The following is a 25483-nucleotide window of genomic DNA, read 5'->3' as shown; positions in this document are numbered from 1 at the left end:
CTCTCTCTCTTCGAGCGTCTGGATCCGCAGCTCGCTTCGCCTTCTTACGCTCATTCTCTGTTTGTTGAGTAGCCAAGTGCCAGACGACAACCTCAGGATCGGAAGAGTTAACGTTCTCTTGTTTAAACCGCCCTTTAGCAGCGGCTGGACTCTTCTGTGCATCCATATCAAATTTTGTGATACAGTCGCCCATTACATGTCCCCATTTATACTCAATGCTGCGCATGCGACGCACTGTTCAGGTGATTTAGGGGCGTGCGGCGAGGGGCGGAGACGAAGCGCGCTGCACACCTGTGGGGTCTCTTTGGTTAGCATGGTATCGGCGCATGCGCACAACTGCTCATCCGCGTTACGTCACGCTCGACTCCGACGGTGGAGCGTGCGCGCGGCCGTGGCGCCGGCGAAGCGCACGCCGCACCTGCTGCTCCTCTCCTGTTACCATGGTAACGGCGCATGCACATAAGTGGCCTCTCCCGGCCACCGCGAAATGCCCGACTGGTACACTAGTGTAGCTCTCGCTACAAAATAGGCTCACGACATCGACTCTTGGCTCTCCGAGGAGCCGAAACGCGGCGTTTACGTGACAGGGCGGGACAGTGCGCTCTCCGTAACTGAGTACTTAATGGGAGGAGCGCCGGCCTGCCTAGGAACGAAGTCGACATGAGGTGTTCACGTGCTAGTCCGTGACGTCGCGGCCTCTTAAACCGAGTATGCATAGTCGAAGGAGCGCCGGAGCGCCTAGATACGAAGTCTACATGTTGTGTTCACGTGCTCGGCCGTGACTAGCTCGACGTTTCAATAAAAACGCTGACAGTAGTTTAGCATTGGTTCAACCGAGGCAGGAGCGGAAGATTCTTGATGGTTTAGCGCGGCAAAGACCACGAAGCGACCAAAGCATAGCATAAGAAGACTTTGCCAGGCTAAACCACACTAAAGCTACCACTTCTCTCTCGGTTTAGCCAAAGCTAAACCACCGTTAATTTTTTTTCACTTTGCTCTTGCACGGGTTTGATTTCTTGCAAATAAATTATAATTAGAGCTGAGCCGAAATTATAGCGTCAACGCCTACGCGACTTGCAATCCTCTTAAGGTTGTGGGAAGCCTGTTGGAGATACGGAATAACAGCTATTTTCTTGTGTGCATTTGGACCTGTCAAATGTTTGATCTCACAATGCCAAATTTTGAATTTTTTGGAGAGGTGCTCGTCCATAGAGACCACATGGAGTTCCAGGCATCCCGCGTCATACAGCCGTCTATTTCGCAGTGCTAGGCTATCGAGCACTTGTTCGCAAGATTTTGTTAAACCGTTTGTAAAACAATAGATCGCAACACTTGGCGTCACGAGCTTGGAGTTGGCAGATACAGCGAGTAAAAGAGCTCTTTTCGCTTGTGGTTCGTAACCCCTTTATACGTGATCATTAAAAACTGAAGTCCTAGCTCTGAAATTCTAACAGAACTTTTGGCAGGCAGTTCATTGCTCAATATTAAAGGCGTTGAATTTCGCTTGAATATTTCAAGCGCGTCGCCAGCACTTTGGTCAAAATCCGCATGGGCGTTGTCAATGATGTTTAAAAAGTCGTTTGCGAATGTGACAACTTTGAATATACTTGCCCGTTCGCGACAGTTGTCTATCTTCCTGTCATGCATGGCTAAAAAAGATCACTAAAGACAGGTGCAACACATGACCCAAGTTACCTGAAGGGAGGGAAATGACGGGCTCGTTATGACATACACATAAAGGAACCAAACAGTCGCTGAAACCAACTGGCAAAGGGGAGTGTTTCGCTAATTTCATAATTTTTGCCCTTACCAATGAGATAATAATAGTGTAATTATTTTATCGCTGAAAGATATATATTAGAAAGAAGAAAAAAATGACTGTGGTTTAGCTCTGGTTAAACCTGTAGTGACGCGATAGGTACAGCTGGCCGAGTGGAGCCCACTCAGTCGAATTGCAAAGTCAGTCTTTCACCGCTCCGTTTCGCTGGGCGTTCCTTCTTCATCTTCGTCCTGGACGTGGATTCACTCTCTTCCCCTTCTTTCTCTCTTCAATCCCCCCCACTCGGTTTCGCCGGCGCGCCGCACCGCCGGCAGCTGCTCCGCACCATGTGACCAGCCAAAGCGCCGCCACGGGGGCCACGGGGTGGCCACGCTGAAGGCTCGAAATGCTAGCGCAATGTAGCTATCGCTGCTAAACTGCGGGGAATTAGACATTTAAACTACGCTTTAAGAACCTGACGTGATAGCGTCAATAAGTTAATCAATTCCCATATAAGCGAAATTGGTCATTATCGATTCATATCCAGACGCCCCTCGGAGTCATCATACCACTCCTAGATCAGTGGTGCCCCGCTTAAGCGGTGGGCTACTGCCCTGCGCTGGCAGGTGCGGCGACTGGTTGGGCTTGTGCGACCCAGGTTGCTGTTCCAGAGCGACCGATGTCTAATTTAACTGTCATCTGCCACTGTGTTCAATTTGCTGACAATCCGGCTGGCAGGCGGTGGAACTCCTGAGTACTTCTCCGGGGATTTTTCAGTCCCAGCGCAGCCGCCGACGACGACGCCTGATTTTCTGAAGAACAGGAGCCTTAACTCTATCGCGTTAAGACAACCACATGCCACTGTTGGGATCCGAACCCACGACCTCCGAAATTCGCGTCCGGTGCTCTACCAACCGAGCTACGGCGGCACCCCTGAAAGCACATTGGACTGCCGCCGCCATACCTGAGCTGATAGAGCACTGGACGTGAATTTCGGAGGTCGTGTTTTGAATTTTAAAGTTTATTTTTATTTCAGTTAGAAATGAGAGACCCGAGACAAAAAGTGAACGTTAATTCACTTGACGGCGCTCGGGCCCCACTACGTGGCAAAACAGCGAGGTGTCGGTAATGACATTTGGCGTACTTACAATTTAGGCAATACATCCCAGTACATTTACAGACATTGTTGCTCTTACTACGCATAGTTCAGTCTTTTTTGTTGTTAAAGGTAAAGGCACAATATTGCCACGGACCTGGCTCGAGCTACCTGCGCGCTAAGCCGTGACGAGGACGAAGTGGTCGCGTTCGCGTGAGGCGCTCTCGAGCTGGCTCTGTTCTGGGCGATTAAAAACCTCGGCCGTTCTGCGGTCCCTCTCTACGTCTACGACTGTTCTCCGTCTGGCCTGTGACATCTGGTGGAGGTCGCTTGGGTATTCTCGGCTGATAAAAAAGCCGTCCGACGATTTCTAGGCCTTTGTTCGTACTACCGACGTTTCATAAAAAACTTTGCTAAGCTGGCCAGTCCTCTGACGCGCTTGACACGAGATGAGGAGCCATTTTTGTGGGGTGCCGAGCAGCAAACTGCTTTTGACGATCTACGACGTCGGCTACAATCACCACCAGTACTAGCCCATTTTGACGATGATGCCGCCACTGAAATTCACACGGACGCCAGCAACGTCGGTCTTGGAGCGGTTCTCGTCCAGCGTCCGAACGGTGTCGAAAAAGTAATCGCTTATGCTAGCCGTGCACTTTCCCGTGCAGAGTGTAACGGCTCTACGACTGAGAAGGAATGTTTGGCCGTAGTATGGGCAATCACAAAGTTCCGCCCCTATCTGTATGGCAGGCAGTTCAAGGTTATTACTGACCACCACTCATTGTGCTGGTTGACAAACTTGAAGGACCCATGTGGCCGCCTAGCACGTTGGGCATTACGCTCACAGGAATTTGACTTCACGATCATCTACAAGTCTGGTCGCAAGCACACTGACGCTGACAGCTTGTCGCGTTCACCCGGGCAACCTTACGAAGGTAACGCAGAAGACGAAGCATTCCTTGGTGCAGTCACGTCGTCCGACATCATCGCACAACAACGTGCGGACGACGAGTTGAAGCTGCTCATGGAGCATCTAGAAGGTCACCATCCCTCGATACCCTCCCACCTGGCTCGTAGGCTGCCATCCCTATGTCTTCGAGGCGGAGTGTTGTATAAGAAAAACTCCGCCTCCAGTGGTAAGAGTTACCTTCTGGTTATACCAGCCGCCCTCCGCCACGAGATCCTCCTCGCCTGCCACGACGAGCCGACCTCTGGGCACCTTGGATTCATGCGCACACTTGCCAGAGTGCGGCAGAACTACTATTGGCCCAACCTTGCCTCATGTGTGAAGCGATATATTCGGACCTGCCGTGAGTGCCAGCGTAGGAAGCGCCGCCTCTGAAACCGCCTGGCATGTTGCAACCTATCATGCCTCCTAACATACCCTTTGAACAAGTCGGCATGGACCTCCTCGGACCATTTCCCTTGTCGTCGGGAGGAAACAGATGGATAGCTGTTGCAACCGATTACCTGACGCGTTACGCCGAAACGCAGGCTCTCCCTCAAGGCACAGCGTTCGAAGTTGCGCACTTCTTTATGCGTGCAATAGTGCTTCGACACGGCGCTCCGTCCGTCGTCATCACAGACCGAGGGAAGGCATTTACAGCTCAGCTTGTCCACGACATCTTTGAGCTGAGCCACACCAGCCATCGAACAACGACAGCATACCATCCCCAAACAAATGGGCTCACAGAACGCCTGAATAAAACACTGGCCGACATGATTTCCATGTACGTGGATGTGGAGCACAGAACCTGGGACCAAATACTCCCCTACATCACATTCGCGTACAACACTGCGACTCAAGAAACAACCCGCTTTACACCATTCCGTCTAGTCTACGGCAGAGAAGTGCGGATGATGCTGGACGCCATGCTCCCGTGCGTGGATGATGACTTGACACCAGATGCGGGCTCCTTTGTCGAACAAGCCGAGCAAGCTCGCCAGCTTGCTCGTTTGCACATCACAGCTCAACAAGACACGGACTCCAGACGTTACAACCGGCGCCAAAGGGAGGTTACCTACAACATCGGTGACCGTGTGTGGGTGTGGACCCCTGTCCGCCAAAAGGGATTGTCCGAAAAACTGCTGCACCGATATTTCGGACCTTATGAGGTGCTCTGTCGTGTTGGAAACGTGGATTATGAGGTTGTTCCACGTGGAACTGTGGCTACCGGTCGTCGGCAACCACGGACTGACATTGTGCATGTAATGCGACTTAAGCCATACTTCTCGCGTGAGAGCGATGACGCTCCACTTTAAACTGTGTTCGGGTTCTGCGTTTTAATTTGTTTCTTTTTGTTCGTTTTCTACTTTGTACATACCCTCGCATCGGGAGGATGCTCTTCTTTTTCGGGGGACTAATGCCACGGACCTGGCTCGAGCTACCTGCGCGCTAAGCCGTGACGAGGACGAAGTGGTCGCGTTCGCGTGAGGCGCGCTCGAGCTGGCTCTGTTCTGGGCGATTAAAAACCTCGGCCGTTCTGCGGTCCCCCTCTACGTCTACGACTGTTCTCCGTCTGGCCTGTGACAATATGAATGATAAACATGATCATCGAATAACAGCGATTGTGCATAGCAACAAACCCACAAAAATCCAAAAGACATAGAAGGAACACATTGCAGGAAACCAGAAAAATTACATTTGCGATAGAAAGAATGAATGTATCGTTTTCTTATTAACGTTTTCTATGTTAACTTTATTTTGTCAAAAATAGTTAAACAGAGTGGGCAGAGTATGTGCAAACATTTGCAGGCCAAACGTCGTTCGTACGAAAGGTACTGTCCAGTTATGAGCAGAACGCGAAGGGTATGTTTGTGTAGGTGTTAAATTTGCGATGGAAAGCATTTTACTCTCAGGGGGAAGTTATGTGCTGTTTGTAGCGAACTGCTAAGTTATACGAGTAGAGATAGTGTACTGACATTACTTTAAAGGTCTTAAAAGCGGCGCGGTATGAGTGTAGTAGTCTTTCTCAGCTATATGGCGAATAGCATTTTTTGTAGTGCATATATTCGGTTTAAATTTGTTTCTGTAGTTGTACACCATACAAGGAAACAGTAGTTTAGTTGAGACGAGAATAATGAGTTATAGATATGTAGCTTAATTTTCGGCGGTAGGAAGAAATGGAGTTTTGCTAAAATACCTTCTTGTTTTGACAGGCGTGAAATTATTTCATTTATGTGCCTATCCCAGGACATCTTTTCGTTCAAATAAACACCATTTCATCAACAACTTCAATATTAGCGTGGCCAAAACATAGATTACTATTTGAGTGCATGATAGACATCTTGCATTTTCGTATAGTACCGGCGGCTTGTGATTGTTGTTTATTTTGCTTTGTAAGCAACTGACTTTAATGGATAAAATATTTACGCTCTTAATATGCGCATGATTAAGCCCATAGTTGTAAACCTGCCGCTAGCACAGCAATGTGGGAGGCGGCACTAGTCACTTTTGCGTAACTTACACAACTCATTCAGAGCAGTAGACATCACAGTTAAAAATCGCTAAAAAAGTCGGCAAGAGATTACACAGTTTGACTGCAGGGGGCTTTCTATTAAAGTTGAGAAAATGAACACAAAGTTATTATACGGCAACCTGCATTCATGGGCGTTCTTGATAGAGGAACATCAGCGGCTGTGTACAAACACAGGATATATAGGCTACCAGTGGCCTTCCATCCCTGATAAAAGAGCAATAGTATAGACGGAAGCGCCAGGAAGAGTTGCCGTTTATAGTAGCGCCGACATTCTCCAAACTCCACTTAATTGGGAAAGCAGTGCAACAATAAGCTGGGAGTAGTTGCGGTACTCGCGCGCCCAAATAAATCGCCCCTAATACTGACGTCCGAGTAAGCTCTTCCCAGAAACACAATAATTAATCTTGGATCGGTTAAACAAATTTGTCATTCAAACCCTGGAACTTCGATACTAACACGTGAAGACACGCTGCGCACACTGCTTGGGGATATGCTTATGATTCCAAAAGGGGTGATGAAGTTGACTCTGCAAGCATAGAAATGGAGTTTACACTGTAAATCACCCAGGGGTGGCAACACTGCCTGCAACACGAACACACACAACCACCAGATGGAAGCTCGCATGCAAGAAACCAACTCAGTTACCGAGGCCCATCTCACCACAATGGGACTTCGCTGCTCTTCTAGAAAATCCGAGCTGCTCATCTACCACGCCCCAAGACCAGGGCGCCCGTGCAACGACTGGCGTAAACACCACACTCCGTGCATAGAGTTACACGACATGGACGGAAATCGCATATCTACGGTTGACAAAATATGCATTCTAGGACTAATCATCCAAAGTAACGGCTCCAAGTAGGCGATGCTGGACAGCATCACGATCAAGATTGCGAACGCGATCCGAATGTTTCGGCGGATCATTAATATACACAGGGGACTGAGTGAGGACAACGCCATTAGAATGGTCCACGATTTTGTACTCTGTCACATCACATACGTGGCTGCAATGCTTAACTGGAAAAAAGAACATCGGAAAAGGCTCGATGTACACATACGCCGAGTTTTCAAGACAGCGTTGGGGCTCCCCGATAATGCCTCCACTGATCTACTCTTACAGCTAGGAGTCCACAATACCCTTGACGAAATCATCGAGGCTCAGCACACGGCACAGATCTCACGCCTATCAAGCACCAAAGCGGGCCGAGAGATTCTCGTCAAGCTCGGCCTGAACACCATAACAGAAAGGGACAACGTCCTGTAGCTACCTGAAGTCATGCGAGAAGCAATTAATGTGCTCCCCTTCCCTAGAAATGTACACCCGGTCCACAATCAAGGACGAAAACTTGCCCGCGCCAAAGCCCTCGCTGCGGATGCGGCAAGGTTTCCCGACGAGACAGCTTTCGTGGATGCAGCCTCCATACCGGGAAAGCATGCCTACTCGGTAGCAGTAATCGACGGGCACGGGCAAACGCGCAACTCACTCACGCTTTACCCGAAGAAGCCAGAGGTAGCTGAACAAGCAGCGATAGCACTAGCTCTCAAAGACTCGAGGTTCACAACTGTCTACAGCGACTCTAGAGCAGCCACACGAGCTTTCGCCAAGGGCGGAATAGACAAGACGACGCTGCGAATCTTAGGCGGAAGTAACATCACCGATCACTCCATCGTATGGTTCCCCGCACACATGGGTAGCTTAGGGGGCGGTCTGCGGAATCTCAACGAGATCGCACACGAGGCGGCGCGAGGACTCATCGACCGCGTCCGTTCTGATTCCTCCGCTACCCCACATATCGAGTATAGGGATCAATTATTCACGTACAACGAGCTCACTAAGCACTTTTATTTAGGCAGCCGAGAGTTTCCTCTCCCGGATAAGAAGTTAACCCGCAGCCCGCCGGTCACGTTACGCTTGCTCCAAACGAATTCATACCCCAACCCCTGGCGCATGAAGCACATCGACCCAGACTACGAAGGACATGTGTGTGAACAGTGCAGTGAACGTGTATACTTGAACCATATGCTGTGTGGTTGTGCATCGAGTGACGCCTACAGCAAGAACAAGGAACTTTGGGACAAAGTGCTAAAAAGTGCTGCACTTCACGACCAGCTTCGGGCTGTCCAGGAGGCGCCCGCGGCGGCGGAGAGCTTCGGGCTCTCTGTGCCGACGTGGGAGCTGCCCTCTACACCTGGCGCCTAGCCGAGTGTCGTTCAGGACCCCTACTATGGGATATAAATTTTTGCCACCACCACCACCAGATCTTAAGTGGTGGAAGGGCTCCGGTGCAATTTAATGGTAGCAGAATTAGATTCATGCGGTAGTAACCACGGCGCCGTTAGCATAGGTTGCAATCTGGGACAAATGAATAAAATTCGAAAAGAACTTTCTGCAAGACATTGGGAAGGCGTATAGCAGGACATCAGAACTCATGCAGTTATTCGAAAAAGACCAGCGCGGAAACAGACGGGGACACGAGAAGAAAAGCACTGACGACAGGACGAGCGCTGACTAACAACTCTTTATTGTCGAGGAACACCCAGCACAATATATGCCAAATACCACGTGACAGTCAGGGGGCGCGGTTGCGCTCCCAAGTATTGAAACGGAGAGGGTGGCCGAGGCCCTCGTCGAGATTTTTTCTCGCGTGGGAGTCCCGCGAGAAGTTTTGAGCGACCGAGGCACCAATTTTACCTCGGACGTAATGAAAGAGGTGAGCCGACTGCTATCGACAAAGCAGCTACATACGACTCCTTATCATCCCATGGCCAACGGGTTGGTGGAGCGTTTTAACGGGAACCTCAAACAGATGTTGAAACGAATTTGTCAAGAAAGACCAAGGGATTGGGGCCGTTATCTCGCTCCGCTCCTTTCGCGTATCGTGAGGTTCCGCAAGAAAGCCTCCAGTTCTCCCCTTTCGAGCTCCTTTACGGGCGAAATGTAAGGGGGCCACTTGCTGTACTGCGAGAGCTGTGGACGAACGATGCCATTCCGGAGGAGCTGAGGACGACCTACGAGTATGTTCTGGCACTTCGCGAGAGGCTGGAGCACACCTATAAGCTGGCACATGAAGAGCTGCAGCGAGCAGGAGAGCGGTATGGCCGCTACTACAACTTGAAGAGCCGAAAGCGATCGCTGAGGCCGGGTGATCAAGCTCTGATCCTCTTGCCCACGGAACACAACAAACTGCTGATGCAGTGGAGGGGGCCATATACCATTATGACTCGAAAGGGAGACGTCGACTTACGAAGTGGATCTCGGCCACACTACTAAAGTCCTGCATATAAATATGCTGAAAAACTATAATCAAAGAGAAGAAGACCCGAGTGTGGCTGCAGTAGGCGCTCTGGTCTCCGCAGAGGAAGCGGATACAGCTGAAATGGAAGTGCCACAGGGCCACCAGTCGCAGACTTTTCATGACGTGAGCATCGGAGACCAGCTGACCAGGAAACAAAGGGAAGAAATCTGGCAGCTTCTGCAAGGTTACGATGAAATATTTTCAGATATCCCGGGTCGGACCAGGCTAACCGAGTGCAAGCTAGAACTGCGGACCGAACAACCGGTCCACGTGAAACTACCCTCTGCCCTTCACAATGAGAGAGGCCATAGAGAAGGAGGTTGCTAGCATGCTACAGCTAGGAATCATAGAGCAGTCCGAGTCGGCGTATAATTCGCCGCTAATAGCAGTGCGAAAGCCGGATGGCACGCACCGGCTATGCATCGACTTTCGCCGGCTGAATGAGGTTCTGACAGCTGATGCTGAGCCCATTCCTCGTTCTGACGAGCTGCTAGCGACTGTAGGCTACAAACATTTTTTTTCCAAGTTAGATTTTGCCAGGGGCTACTGGCAGGTCCCTTTCTCGGCTAACTCAAAAATGAAGACAGCTTTCACTTCAGGAAATGAGCATTTCCATTTCCGTTACATGCCATTTGGCATAAAGACCGCCCCCGCGGACTTCACTAAGCTGATGCGTAGCATGTTTTCGGGGTTAGCGGACGTCGCATATTACTACGACGACGTTCTCATCTCCAGCGCGACATAGGGAGGATCACTGTGCAGCTCTCCGCGAAGTGTTTCGGCGGATCAAGGGTGCTGGATTGACCGTCAAGCCGGCCAAATGTGAGGTGGGAATGAGGGAAGTCTCTTTTCTGGGCCACAAGATCCGGGCTGGAGAAATGTCACCCCTTCATGCCACCCTGGAGAAAATTCAGAACGCTCCTCTGCCTGAGACGAAAAAGCAGGTCCGTTCGTTTCTGGGACTAACCGGGTATTATAGAGACTTCATTCCAGGATATGCCACTTTGACTTGCCCGCTGTCTGACCTGACCCGGAAGGGGGAGCCCACGACCGTTCACTGGGGCTCCGACCAGGAACGAGCATTCGTCAGCCTCAAAAACCTACTGACAACTGACCCGATATTGAAGCTTCCCGACTTTGATAGACAGTTCGTCCTAAGGACGGATGCTTCTGACAGGGGACTCGGGGCAGTTCTATTTCAGGAACACGATCAGGTGCTGCACCCAGTGGCTTATGCGAGCCGCAAGCTGCTACCGCGGGAGGTAGCCTATTCCACAGTAGAAAAGGAGGCCCTGGCTCTCGTGTGGGGATTTGAAAAATTCCACGTGTTTCTGTATGGTAGGCGATTCGTCGTGCAAACCGAACACCAACCACTGCAGTTCATCAAAGACACTAAGTCGGGAAATAACCGGGTGCTTCGCTGGAGTATCAAGCTCCAGGAGTATGACTTTCGGGTGCAGTATAATAAGGGCAGTGACAACGTCGGAGCAGACTACATGAGTAGGGTAGGCTAATTGGCATAAGCGTGTTGTGTCTATTGTTGACACACATTTACAGCGGCAGTTATTTGTGTGTGTCTGTCCGCTATCACGATCCAGTGCAATGATATTCAATACATTCTCTGCTGTGTTCAGTGTGATGACATTGTGGCGTAATACCAATGTGAAGTGCACGCTGTTATAGTGTGGCCGCTGGCCATGTGCCATGATGTGTGAATTGGACTTCATGTGGACTTCGCGAGTGAGTGCAATTCAGTACGCGCGAACTGACAAGCGTCCGCGAGATCGGGTGCAGATACTCTTACGTGTGTGAGGGGACTGTCGTGCCAGTGCGCGTGGGAAGTGATTGAATATCTGCACGTATGGCTGTAGGTTGTAACTTGTAAGCCACTTCTGAGTGCTGATTGCTATTATTTTGTGTGACGCGGAACTTATAAAGGTTTTCGTGTTATTATTGTTGCGATTTGTCGCTGGTCTGTGCCTAGCAAAATATTATTGTATAATATTCTTTAGTGGGGGGCTGTGTCACAGACCAGCGGGACGTCACCCATTGGGAGAGAGCAGAGGAGAGGGCTCACGTAGAGCAGTAACTGGGTCGCAGCACGGCTGCTTGCGGGGGATCCGTCGAGGTCTTTCTCGGAGCTCGGCCATCGGCAAACCAAACGAACATTGAGTTCCGAGGAAGCGTGGCGTTTTCAAGGATAGTGGTGCATATGCGCTGGTTGCCGAAACTCGAGCGTGGAGGCCCGGCCGACTCGGCGACGGCTGTCACAGAAGGCATAAGTCTTGTGCGCTTTCTTCTGCCCTCCCGAAGGCGCGGCTCTCCGGCGCACTCCGGGGGTGCTTCGCCGGTTACGGCGTCCCCTCTGCCCCGTCGTCCCCACGTGGAAAAACAAAGATTAAGCGTCCCGATGATGGGAGGGAAACTGCGCCGGCCGCCGGCCCCGTGCGGGTTGCGACGAGCTGAGAACACAGTGGAGGGAAGACAGGCAACGAAAGAGGTTGGGTGGTGTGTCCGCGGCGTTGAGGGCCGAATTACCGCGCCGAGGCACGCGTTCCATCGCACCAGGCCCGCCGCTTTCGAGCCATCGCCGCATCGACAGCCACCAGAACCGGAGTCGTCACCTTGGCCCCCGTATGTGAACTGTCCGCCGGACTCCTCCTTTTCTTTTCTATGTAATGTTGTATTTTCGACATCTAATGCATTGTATGCCTCTGTTGTTCGTGTCAGAACTGGACGGATTAACTTTTGTATTGTGTGCCTCCTGCTTGTCGCGTTCCGTGTTTTGTATTGTTCTTCCTGTCACTCCCCGTGTTCGTTTTTACCTTTTTGTGTTGTTCCCTGCCACCAAGTAAAGTGTTTGTTTTAGAAGCCTCAACCCATTGAGTTCCTTCTCGATCCCCGACGCACCGACCCACGTGCACCACGCACGGGCTGACCAACCTTTACAAATAAATGTTGTCCAACACCCGCCTTTACCACAGGGAAGCGTAAAGCGACCCCCGAGCCTCGACGGCTTGCGCTAGGCAGCCGGTCGACGAGCGGTAGTGGTGACTTATAAAGCTGGTGCTTTATAAGTTATTTTCTTTAAACCGATTGATAGGCACTACAAATAAAAAAAACTTTGCGAACATTCCCCTATGCACCTGGTTTCTTTGATGGTTGGTTTCCTTAATATGTTTGTCAAACGAGACCCTCATTTCCTTTACCTTGTCTGCTAATAGCTTAACGGGGGTCTCGGTTCTGGCAGTCTTGTTGCCATAGGTAGCATAAGAGGGCTCCTGCACAGTTTCCGCCCTCCTCGTTAGATGACGTTCTGCGTCACACTCGCGGTATTACAGGACGTGCTACGTCCACCGCTATGGACGAGGATGGCGCTGGTGAACACTGTCAAGGTTCGCTTATACCCAGTAAACATAAATACCACCGAAAGCAGCAGATTGTACAGCCGTCGCTGTAGCTCAGTTGGTAAGGGCACCCGACGCGATATTCGGAGGTCGTGGGTTCGGATCGCACCGGCGGCATGGTTGTTTTTTCCTGCTGCTTTATAAGTTATTTTCTTTAAACCGATTGATTGGCACTACCAATAAAAAAATTTACGAACATTCCCCTATGCACCTTGGTTTCTGTGACTGTTGGTTTCCTTAATATATATATATATATATATGCATGATGAAAAACTTCCTCGACTGCTGATAACTTAAGTAAAGAGTTGAAGTACACTTCAAGAAACTTTTATTTACAAACGGTTTCGGACGGTGGACCGTAAATCGTCAGGGTAAGGTAATTGTGAACACAAAGGTCTGCGTTTTCGGAGCACCGAATGCACGTGGCGAGGAGAAAAAAATGGCAGTGGCTTTGCTCGGCTTTGCCAGGATATACGTAGCAAGAGGTATGTTTCCCTGACTGAGCTTGCTGTGGTTACTTTATGTTTAGCAATGAGAGACATTTGGTATACACATCTCTTATTCGCGCATGATGGCCTCAGTTGCCTATGGGCCATTAAACCCAACACAACACATCTTTTATTCATTTTGCTTGAGAGAAACGAAGACTGCCCGATAATCTGCCAAGTAGCATGCAGTGGTCTCAATTTTGTCGATACAGTATTTCGATTTGGTAAAGCCTCTTTAGTTCACAAGCTGTGTAGTATTTCCCCATTGTGTAGTCTGTACTTGAGGGTCCGAAGCTGAATTAAAGTAATACTTTTATTTCATACACTGACTAAAAGAGTCCTGTTTCCTGTTGAAATCACCCAAAGTCACACACAACTGTGAAATCGTGCCGTAGGCTGGTGTACACGTGGCAACCACATCAATTGTCTGCCTGACAGATGTTACTGCTGCCACGTAGACTCTTTGGATGATAATGCCGCTTTCCAGAAGCCGAACACAGCAGGCTTCACCATTATTCACCGCGATCGAAGCGAGAGAGAGAGGGTTTATTGATAGGAAAAGCAGAGAGGTTGGCCTGAAAAATAAATATCTGGCCTGCTACTCTGCTCTGGGGGACAATAATAATAATAATAATTGGTTTTTGGTGGAAAGGAAATGGCGCAGTATGTCTCATATATCGTTGGACACCTGAACCGCGCCGTAAGGGAAGGGATAAAGGAGGGAGTGAAAGAAGAGAGGAACAAATAGGTCCGTAGTGGAGGGCTCCGGAAAAATTTCGACCACCTGGGGATCTTTAACGTGCACTGACATCGCACAGCACACGGGCGCCTTAGCGTTTTTCCTCCATAAAAACGCAGCCGCCGCGGTCGGGTTCGAACCCGGGAACTCCGGATCAGTAGTCGAGCGCCCTAACCACTGAGCCACAAGAGGAGATAAAAGAAGGTCACGATGGGGAACGATGATGATGGGAGGTGTCTTACAGCGGTGATACCTTGTTTCACGTACACACCGACTCCAGCGTTCTCATTTGGTTCAAGCCAACTGCCAGGCGACAACCTCAGAATCGGAAGAGTTAATCTTCTCTTGTCTATACCGCCATTTAGCAGCGGCTGGACTCTCCTTCTCTGCATGCATGTCAAACGTTGTGATACAGACGCCCACTACATCTCCCCTTTTATACGCAATTCCGCGCATGCGACGCGCGGTTTGGGCGGTGGAGCGGTGTGCGCCGAGGCGGCGACGAAGAACGCGGCGCAGCTGTGGGTTCTCTGGGTATAATGCTATCGATGCATGCGCAGAACTCTTCATCCGCGTGACATCACGTTCGGCTTTGAAGGTGGAGCGGATGCGCGGCCGCGCCAGAGCGCACGCGGCACTTTGCTCCTCTTCGGTTGCCATGGTAACGGCGCATGCGCACAAACTGGCCTCTCCCTGGTACCGCGAAATGCTTGACTGGTAGCCCAGTGTAGCTCTCGCAACAAAACGCTGTCCTTCGGGCAAACAAACAGATCACGCAAGAGACAAACAGCGAGCGACCAGACTCGTCCCTGCAAATGAGGGAAAAGAGGAGGGTGGTCAAATGAACAAACAAAAAAATGAAAAAAACAAAGAGAAAAAAGAGAAAGCGGAAGTTAGAGACAAGGGGGCGGAGAGGGTGAGTTGCCCGCAAGGCAAAAAGGCGACGACAATAAATATTATTGGGGGAAGCTTCCTTCGGCGGAAGCGAGGGGTTCGAACATGAGGAAGGAAAATAGCATAAAGAAAACAGCAAGAAAAGAACAAAGAAGCGGAAAACACTATGGACACTTATAGACAATTCTGGAATCTCTTAATCTTACTCAATATTTTTGCCCGTATTCTTGGCTCGGTAATAAGGAAACTCAAATTCTGGACAATGGAATGCGCGAAATTACGTAGAGCCTTTTGGGGTCCATGGAATCTTGCCGCCTTAATGTCGACAGTAATGAGAGGGAAATCTTGACTTTAACGGGCTGGCATTCACTTTCAAATAATTCAGTGCTGGACACCAGCAGCAAAAAGTACAGAAGTGTATTTGGCAGAATGATTCCTTTGTGTTGTGGTCTCAAAGGCTATAGTGTCCCTGTGACCAGTCAACGAGCCTTACCATTTGTCGTATTGCAGGAATGGTTGCTAACAATGCTATTTCTGTGGCTGGGGGTACGCTGTAAGCCACCTTCAGCAGCTGTCGATGACTTAGTACAGCCGACTTTGTACACATCTCTACTAACGGTTCACGGTACGTTAACTTTCGTAATAGCAGATATGTCATCATGCCATGAGACGCGATAATGCATTTAAGAGACTTCTCGGCGCTTCAGATTCAATCATAAAATTTATTATTTATAGTGACCAGGATACCACACTTAGTGCGTCCAAGAGTTTTTGTGATCACCACACCACTTTCCCTCATTATTCACAAAATCAGACATCAAGAGCGATTGTCTTTTCTGAATATTTCTTCTTCATGACTCGTTATTACCGACTTGTTGCTTTAACGCAGTGCGGTTTAACGAGATACGACTGTATATATAGACACAGGCGGGTTGCTTTGTTGTCTGCACGGATATACCAACGAAAGCAAGCATGTCTCAAGAAGACATTTATTGGGTCGACGTTTTTGCCGAAGCCCGCAAGACCAGGTTTCGTGTGCGCGCGCGCGCGCGCGTGTGTGTGTGTGTGTGTGTGTGTGTGTGTGTGTGTGTGTGTGTGTGTGTGTGTGTGTGTGTGTGTGTGTGTGTGTGTGTGTGTGTGTGTGTGTGTGTGTGTGTGTGTGTGTGTGTGTGTGTGTGTGTGTGTGTGTGTGTGTGTGTGTGTGTGAGAGAGAGAGAGAGAGAGAGAGACAGCTGGGCCTCAGCTGAAACGTCCCCTGATATAAGTGTTTCCTCAAAGAAGAGTTTTCAACCTTTTTAAGTGCGTTTGCAACAGCAAAGCCACCACGAAAATGTTAGGGCTACACCAGAAATGGTACCGTATATACACAAGTTTTCACATAATGCAAAGAAAGTGACGAACAGACATGGTTTACCTGTCCTCTTTTCTGCTCCTCAAAAGAAAGCCAGCCGCCGCGGTGGCTGAGTGGTTATGGCGCTCGGCTGCCGGCCCGAAAGACGCGCTTTCGATCCCGGCCGCGGCGGTCGAATTTCGATGGAGGCGAAATTCTGCAGGCCCGTGTACTGTGCGATGTCAGTGCTCGTTAAAGAACCCCAGGTGGTCGAAATTTCGGAGCCCTTCGCTACGGCGTCTCTAATAGCCTGAGCTGCTTTGGGACGTTAAACCGCTACAAACCAAACCAAACCAAACCAAAAGAAAGCACAACTTTTCTAGCACGTCACACTGTTCGTGCATTGCTGCAAGGTGGTCGCGTATGAAATTCTTTTGACCTGTGGGAAGGCCTACATAAGCCGGCCAGGGCGTTGCATTAATGACCGCGCAGGGGAACATTCGCGTTCGTTAAACGTTGAAGCTGGGACGCATTTGTCGGAGCATTGCGCCAACTACAAAAAATCTTGCCCCTGGCTGCATGGATTAAAGATTCTTGGCAGAAGCTGTGACACAAATAAACGACACGCTTTGGAATCTTTTCACATAAAGAAGAGGAAGTAAGTGTGTCAGCGACACGTCTGTGGCATTTTTTACGACTGAAATAGTGTATCTTTAACGGTTGGCGTAAGTTAGTGTTGTTTACGGACGTTCAATCTGCGGATATATTCTTCTTTGCTTATATTTTGCCGGCATCCACAGCAAACAAAGTGCAATGAAAGTTAGCGCTTGTCCCATATACTTCTGCTTTGTGTGTCTCATGCGAATATGATGTACTGCTTTTTGAAGCGGTACATTTCTTCTGCTATATGTCCTAAAATCCTGGCCTTTATCGCAAAACATGCCGAGTGTATACTCTTCATTCGGAAGCCATAGTCTCGTGATTTAGGAAATATGAGATAATTGGCAGAAATTCTAAGCAGTGTAGTTCACAAATTTCATGAAGTCTAACAGAGTTAAACTAATGGTTAGTACGCCATACCATCCACAATCTGCTGGCGCTGACAAACGGATGGTATACAAGTATAGAAGCTTTAAAGCAGCTCCATTTAAAGCAGTTGTTTTTGAGGAAGAGCCACGCAAAATTACAAGGTCTTTCCGTTACTGCGCATATAGGTTTCATTGTGCTTGTAGAACGACGCCTAACAAAATCCCTGGCAGGTGAGCGGGACTGTTTTTGAAGGAAAACGCGCGAGCAAGCCTGCTGCTGCTAAACGTATAACTGAAGCAGTGCACACAAGAGCAAAAGCTATAGATATGTTTCTGTCGGTTACCGCGCGACCGGGCCCACAGCACGTGAGCACGAGAAGTCATGTGCATGATATTTGAGTTATGATTCCAATTTTTCCTTTGACAAACATATTGCACGTGGCCCCACAAACACACTTCTCAAGCCGACTATTGCGACACAAGAATATATCTTCTTGAATGTTTCGTGTGCCGCCTTCATTATATTGGACAAATTTCTGCACCATTTTGATTGCATTTTAATAACCACAAAGTTCATAGTACCAGCCTTCCTAATTTTTTATTACCCAAGCACATAGCCATACACACTCACTCAGTCGATAACCTGTAAAAAGCTGCAGTTTTAGAATCTGGTTTTCAGTCACACCACGACCGAGCTGTCAGGGAATCGTTTCTCATACATAAATTCGAAGCTGCCTCCTCAGGCATAAATGGAAACCTAAAATTAACCTGCCTATCATTGAAGAGCTTGGAAGTATCAGTGGAAACATGGCAGATGCCTTTTATTGAACCGCGTAAAGACAGTGCCTTACAACAAGTAAATGAGATCTTTTTAGAACGCACAATTTCATTCGCAACTGTTTAATTTCATTTCTCCTTTTTTTTTCATTGATTGAATCCTCAGGGCCAAAGGCATTAAAGACTAGAGTGGTTACAAAACAAAGATACATAGATACAATGCATAATACAGAAAATGTATTATCATCCTCCCGTTACACAATGTTAGCTAGTGTAGAACGAAAATGCTGGTTATCAATTATGTCGACGATATCTGCGGGAAGGCGGTTCCATTCACGTTATGTACGAGTCAAGAATGACTGAAATGCCATTATAGTATTACATATTTCAATGCCAACTTTGTGGCGATGATCAATACGGTTTGACACGTATCTGGGAGACGAAATGAGGGCATCGCGTAGCATGGGGTGATGGTGTAGTTTATGAAAAAGGCTCAAACGAATTGTTTGCCGGCGGAATGCTAAAAAAGGTAAAGAAATATTAGCTTTCATGCTTGTTACACATGCGGTACGGTTAAAGTTGGACAGGAAAAAACGAGCAGTGTTATTTTGAACCAGCTCAAGCAAAGTTATCAGTTTTTCATGATGGGGATATCATATCGTGGCAACGTATTCCAGATTATAACGTGTTCAATTCAATTCAATTCTTTATTTTTCCAGAAATAATGGATCCTGGAAAGGGTCAAGAGCTAAAAGCTGTCTCGACAGCTTGACTAGGCCCATGACCCCTTCAACAAGGCAGTAGTGGTTTACAGCAACAGGTAGTGTCCATATTAATTGACATCAAGAAATGCAAAGAACAATGAGTTATACAAGCAGAAATGCAATCAAATTATTAACTAAACAGGATATGATTTCAAAATGTGTCTATAGTAACTGTACCTATAGTTTTGAACACAGCAGAATACCAACAAGAGAAGTTAAGCAGACAGAAATACAAAGAAAAATAGAATACATACATGTTAATGAAAAACATCACACGCAAATGAAAAGGTAAAGACGCATAGCCATTCATTCTTTGAATAGAAAATACATTCTCAGTTCTTTTACGCCGCAACTCATCACACATTTATGCTCATTTAAAATAAATGGCAGATTATGCTGTAGTGACTGACATTTATAATTATTTCAAAATTTCGGGCGGACCCAGACATCATCATTACGTGTGGATAGTTTAACATGTCTTCCTTTTAGGGATCCTAGATTCATTTCAAAATCTTGAAAAGCTACAGTGGAAAAGTAAAAAGAGCGCAGCAGGCGATACGGATACATATATTCAGCACTAATGATGTTGTAGCTTATAAAAGCACTTCGCGTGAGAGACAGTTAGTCAAGGTTTGCAGTATGTCGCATGATCCTTTTTTGATGTACAACTATCTTTGCAACGTTTCCTTTTGTCGTCGTAGCCCGTACTAGACCACAGTAGTCGATATGTTAAGCTAAACAGGGTGTGATAAATTTGGATTTGGCCTGTGTTGGAAGGTGTCGGCAGCGAGATAAGATTCCCGTCACTGTGGCTAGTTTTCTACAAACATCTTCTATGTGCTTATCACAACTTAAATTTGAAGAAAACGTAACCCCGAGAATTCAATCTTCATTCACTACTTGAACTTCTTGGCCCTGGCATCTGACAGTATGGCATGTTTTGACTACCTTATTTTTAGCTCTAATTATTGCTACTTTCGTCTTCTTAGGATTTATTCTAATGCAATTTAAATTAGACCAGAGGTGTAATTTGTCAAGTATTTGATTACATTTGATAATAAAATCATCTACATTAGGATCATAAATTATTATGTTGCTGTCATCTGCATATATGATAAATTTTACGTTTGAATCAATGTTCACGATCGTGTTTTATAAAGCCATAATTTCAAAGAAGATGGAGTTCTGGAAAACTTACGGCACACGTAGCCAAACATGCGGTTAGCTTTGTTGTAATGTACTCAATATGGCGCGTCCAGTTAAGGGCAGCAGAAATATGAGCACCCAGGTATTTATATGAAGTAACCGCTTCTAAGGCAACGTTATTTAGGTAGTACACATGCAGAGAGTTGCCACTTATTGATATTCGCATAATTTTGCACTTATCAGTATTGAGTTCCCTGAGCCATTGATTACTCAAAAGAGAAATGTTAGAGAGATCACGGTGAAGAATGTTAGCATCGTCGGGGATTTTATTTCGCAGAAAACAACGCAGTCGTCAGCAAACAAAACAATGTTAGATGGTACAATGGAAGGGAGATCATTAATGTAAGTAAGAAATAAAAAGGGTCAAAGCACTGACCTTTGTGGCACGCCCGAGTATACATCGCTGAAAGGTGAATTTAAATTATTAGTGGAAACGAACTGCGATCGGTTAAGCAGAAAGCATTCAATCCATTTCAGAACATTGTAGTCGATATTCAGTTGGCTTAGTTTTGAAAATAATAAGCGGTGACATACCTTGACGAATGCTTTAGAGTAATCTAGGAAAATGCAGTCAGCTTCAAATGCGCGATCTAAAATATGGTGAAGTTTGATAGTGAAGCTGGCAAGTTGGGTTTCACAAGAAAATGACCTCCGGAAGCCGTGCTGCGCGGGTGTAAAAAGCGAATTAGACTCGACAAAGTTCACGAGGTTAGTAAAGAAGATGACATGTTCTAATAGTTTGCAACAAGCAGCGCGATGGGGAGATAGTTTGCAGAGGATGTTCTCTTTCCTCATTTTAAGAATGGAACCACCTTCCTGACTTTCCATTGTGTTGGCATAATTGAATATCGAGAGTGTGCTGAAAATTTTTTGTTAGTAATAAGGAGCTGGAGGCAGTTGTGTCTTCTCAAAATTTAGCATAAATGCAGTCAAAACCGGGCGATGAATCAACTTTTAGCGTATCAATATCTTTAGCAATGCCATAAGAATCGATGAAAATTTGAGGCATAGTTGGGAAATAAAACCGGAGAAGAACTGGCTGTTTAGCGTTTCATGTACGCGAGAAGTACTGAACAAAGGTTTCGCTAAGTTCTGTAGCGCCTTATTGAGCCGGAACAGGGTCCCCTGACACGTCAGTTAAGTTAATGGATTCATCGGCACGTGGGTTGATGACCCGGCAAAATTTTTTTAATATTGGTAGACAGGTTAGATGGTAACGTGTTAGAAAGGAAGTCATCTTTTGCTTGCCTAAGCGCAGTTATATAGGCATCAGCGGCAGTCTTGTATGCGTCCCAGTGTGCGTTACATGGTGATAGTGTGGCTGTACGATATCGGTGCTTTTTTCTGTTAGATAGGCGTCTGATATGGGCGGTATACCATGTGTCTTGAGGATTAGAAGTGATGGTGCGTCTTGAAATATATTTCTGAGTTAGTTCTTGAACTTTGGCCCCAGTCAGTTTGCACGGAGCGATCGTCAAAGTTTCTGAAGAAGTTTTGAGTAAAAACTGATAACTCATTGTTGATGGCATCGAAGTCTGCTCTAATATAATCTAGTATGGTCTTTTTTCTTTCTTGTAGGTTCAGGACAAGCAGTTTTAATGTTGAAAATGAGAAACAGTGATCACCTATGTTAGGTAAGTAGGGAATCGCTGAAGCAAAATCGGCTCGATTGGTTAAGGTCAAATCTACAGTTTTGGCTGTGTTGAGAGAGATCCTCGTAGCGTTAGTGACTAATTGGGTAAGTGAAAAAAACGGAGCATAAATCAAGAAGACCACTGGCATCGGATGAAAACTGAGAGAGGGTTGGAGACTGGGTATCCCAAGAAATATTCGGAAAGTTAAAATCCCCTAGTAAAGCAAGAAAGCCGATGGAAATCTGGTGTGAATTATGTTAAGTTTGTCAAGAAGGTGGTTAATAAACGAGCGTTTGTAGAGAATAAGGAGGATGATAGCATACGCCGAATATTATTTCTGATGGTCGAGAGTAACTGATGCCAAGACAGTTTCCAAGACGCTATTAGTGTAGATGCATGATGACGGTTTGTCTTTCGAAATAGCAAAAAGTACGCCGCCTCCTCACCGATTAGTTCGGTCTTTGCGATATATTGCGAAGCGGTGTGCGTTGTGCAAGGTTTCGTTATCGTGAATTTGACATGATAGCCAAGTTTCAGTAAGTGTGATGATATGCTCAGAACAGATCTGGATCGCCGATGAAAGAGAAGGTTTCTTACTCAACATACTTTTGATGTTAGTATACTGAATCATAACATCAGATGGTGATGAATGACCCCTGCCCCTCTCGCGCTGCTAGGACGCAACGTGTGGCGAAGCGTCTGATCCTTGAAGCGCGTATTCGGATGGCAGCTCGATTTCATCGATTGTGTCGTTGGATGGATTGCACATGAAGCATTTGCCGCGTATGTGTAGCTTACTGTAGCGAAGGCGAAATTTCGGTGATCCCCGATGGCCGATTCCAAATTCGGTGAGTTTCTGTCTCCCAGTTCGAGTGTTGGGTGAAAAATCTTCGTTTATTGAAATTTTTGGCTCCTTGAAATCATTGCGATGCGATAGGATTAACTCATTTATTTTGTAGTTGGTAAACATGGCAATGATGAGTCTGCATTTATTAGCGGAGAAGTTCCCTAAACGATGAACACGCTGAAATGGGGCGTTTGGCAACGAGTCAAGAACCTTCGTTAGTGCATTGGTCAGCGTGCTTTCTGTTTGTTGCCAAGTTTCAGATGAATCTGTCAGTCCATGAAAAATCAAATTATCGCGGCGTGACTTGTCCTCGATATCATCTAGTCGTTCTTGTAAAGTTAAGCTTTCAATAGATTCTTGCATGCCTGCAAACTCATGGCGAAAGGTGTCAAGAACATTTTCTTCTAGTTCGTCCGAAAGCTTCTGTACGTGTTATTTTTGTTTCGTTGCTTTTCTGTCCCGCCCTAATGAATTTAACATCTGCGGTCATCCTAGTTTGTGTCTTTGAACTTTGTAATGAGCGAGCGTGAACAAATTGGAGCAGTTGAAAAATTCCGGCCATCTGTTCTGCATGGTCTTCAGGGAGCAATTAAATTTTTAAAGGCGCTCTGAAACACCTTCCAAGGAAAGCACATCAACTCGCTCAATCACTGCATTGTGTTCCCATGAAAACCTGGGCCAAATAATGCACTTCTACACGAAGGAGAGGACCCACAATCACGCGTGAAAGTTGGCGAGCCCTTCCGGGCGACTTTTCATGCTCGTACCCTCCTCCGTCGCTCGCATCTATGTATACATGTTGAGAGGTGACTACTGGTTAGATTCTTTCAGACGTCAGGCAGCTGCCATGGCCACGGCCAATAAGCCACGTAGCTCCGGCGGGTCAGGAAGCTCTCCCCCAGAGGAGGGGCCGGCGAATGAGCGCCGACCTTCCAGCACGCAAGTGACGAGAGGAGAGGGAAAAGCGCGAAGACGCGGAAATTCAGTTTTGACTACAGATAATTCAGCTTCTACAAAGCGCATTAGAAACTTTCTTGCTGGACGGTATTCGTGAAGAGGCGTTCTTTAACATTCCAGGCCTTCTGGAGCTTTATTAGAGCCCCTTTTATAGTGATGCAGATCGAGTGGTGGGGCCGGGGTTCGTTTCTATGTCGCCGGAGCACGTGAGTAGGAAAGCGATAGAAAAGCAATCACACACAGTTTCACACAGCACCCCTGGGCACGGGTACAGCAGCAAGCAGATGTCATTGCTCTTCTAGCGTACAAGGAAAACGTGCACACCTGCATCGGAGCAAAGCGGAAGTCAGGAGCCATGCTTCTTGCAATGTTCCCGTGCCGGCTGAATCCGAGGACAGAGAGGCCACAGCTTCAATTCCTTGCGGGCGATGATGCAGTTGTCGATGGGGTTGAGCGGTCGAAGGTGAGCGATTCCATTGGGTGCGCAGGGATGAAAGATATGTTCAAGGGGCCACAGTCAGGCAGTGATGGTGGTAGCATCTGAGCTGATGGGCATGAGGGAGATGGCGATTCCGGTATCAGCCGGCTGAAGAAGAGCGTCAGCGTAACCTGCTTCGGAGCAAAGCGGAAATCAGAAGCCATGCTTCTTGCAACGTTCCTGTACCCACTCACTTGTAATATTAGGGCATTTCCACCACTATATAAATTTCGCTTCTTGCATGCTTTTTTTTCCATTCTTTTATATAACTACGGCGTGCTTTATGTCATACTATTGTACGCTTGCTATTTGCCACGTCCATTGTTTTGTTGCTTTATTTAACGCCCCATCGTCTATACAACGAATAGCAAAAATTTGTGACCTACATTCACTACCTGTTACCACTGTTTGTCTGCACCATTGTTTGTCTCCACTTCGCCACGAGCCTTCTTGGGGCTTCGTATGCTTTTTTGCTTTTTGTAACAGTTGCCGAGCGATTACTATCACAGTTTGAGTTGGCGCTGTTCTAAGAATGCCCCCGCTTTCCATTTCGATACTGCTAGCCCTTTCGTGCTTCATCCTGACAAACGCCGGTCCCTGATGCGAAACTTCAACTAAACGTTTCAGGTCTGAACCAGTGCTGTTCTGTGTGTCGCTAACGGAGCCCTAGCAAGACATTTCGAGATACACACACGCACACGCGCACACGCCCTCTCACGCGCACATGCACACGCACACACACGCTTGTATATAGCATGCACCCAGATCTAGACGTAACACGTAGAAATGCGAGACGTGGCTCTTTTCACGGGTGTTCACTGTTTCTAAAGTTCTAAAGTGGTGCAGTTTATTCGGAACAATTTTTGTGTTAAGAATTGGTTTTGTGTTTTGGGGGAAACGAAGTAGCGCAATATCTGTCCCACATCTCGGCGGACACCTGAACCATGCAGAAAGGGAAGGGTTGCCTTACTGGTCGGCGGCCGCGGGAATCGAACTCACGACTTCCCGCAGCCGAGGCGAGCACTCAAGCACAATGCTACGGCTTCGGCCTCGTGGTAGAGCACCCGCCTCGGCTTCGGAAGGTGGTGGGTTCGGTTCCCGCAGCCAGCAGGTTACTCCCCGGTTTCCTCAAAATCGGTAGAAGTTATGCCGCGGCTTGCTGCTCGGCTTGCTGGGGTTACATAGCTTGGCAAGGGACCCTGCGCCTTCAAATCCGGTCCTTGTGGGCTTGGAAAACAGGGCCATAAGTTGGGCTTCTACCGCACGAGGCAGATTTAGGGTTGCTTGACAGCGGAACTTATCTCTGA

The sequence above is a fragment of the Amblyomma americanum genome, chromosome 2, assembly GCF_052857255.1.
Source record: "Amblyomma americanum isolate KBUSLIRL-KWMA chromosome 2, ASM5285725v1, whole genome shotgun sequence".
NCBI lineage: Eukaryota > Metazoa > Arthropoda > Arachnida > Ixodida > Ixodidae > Amblyomma > Amblyomma americanum.
Note: the sequence above shows the minus strand (reverse complement) of the source record.